Consider the following 1,050-nt stretch of genomic DNA (forward strand, 5'->3'; position numbering starts at 1 on the left):
TTTTGAATATTTTTAAATGAAATTTATTAAGTTAAAATCTAAAGATTGGTTTTACCTTACTCCCGAAACATTTTCTTTTCTCCTTTCCTTTTTCTTGATTGTATTGAGAAAACTTGCCTTTTAACTTCTTCACGAAAATTAATTATTCGTTCGAAACCCGATTTTTACTGTTATAAGTCCTCACTTACCGCTGAGCCACCAGGGGACAACAAAAGTAATCAATAAAAAGAAAGCAAAAATATAGACTTCTCGGGAGTAACATAGAACAAATTTTCAGATTTTGAATTACGTTTCTGAATTACGTTAGAGCATAGTAAATCAAATTAAGCTTTACAAATTAATAGCAAATCCTTAAATGCAATGTTTAAACAGACCTTCATATTTAACGCTTTGACGATAGAATATGCTAAATGTTCTACTGATGAAGTCCAACATTAGATGGATCACGCCCCATGTTCCTTTGTGCTGCTATATGTTGGTTTCTTTGACTTTGACTGAAGGGTGATGAATGCTTACGCTAACAATGTTAAACTTTGATAGATACGTTAAAACACATAGAATCGACTCAATGTAATGATATACACAATCACCAGACTTCAATTCGTTCAAGCGTGTATAGAGCGCTCTTGGGAGCTTCACCGCATCAAATAATTCCAGACATTATATATGTTCTAAAAACAAATATTTCAAAGGATTAGTTGACGATAACGCAAGACCTCACCAGCACTGTCATTATGATTTTAGTTGCCACGATATCTTGCCACGAAGTAATGATCAAAATTCACCCTGAAATGAAATATTAAAAGAGTTAAAGATCTCAAACGAGCTTTTACTAAATGTTTACGTACGAACATAGGGTATGACTGATTGTCAGATGACTGATTTTCGTAACAGTAAACTGAGTGAAGGATTGACATTCTTTCATAACAATGATTTTTACCTTGGCAAAGTTAAACTATAGTTTGTTACAGTTTTAGTGGAACGCTCCTGAAGAAGCTGTAAAGCGAAACGTTGACTGTCCAAGAAAAATAACAAATTTAATGTTGTTTG

The sequence above is a fragment of the Limulus polyphemus genome, unplaced genomic scaffold, assembly GCF_000517525.1.
Source record: "Limulus polyphemus unplaced genomic scaffold, Limulus_polyphemus-2.1.2 Scaffold4219, whole genome shotgun sequence".
Lineage (NCBI taxonomy): Eukaryota > Metazoa > Arthropoda > Merostomata > Xiphosura > Limulidae > Limulus > Limulus polyphemus.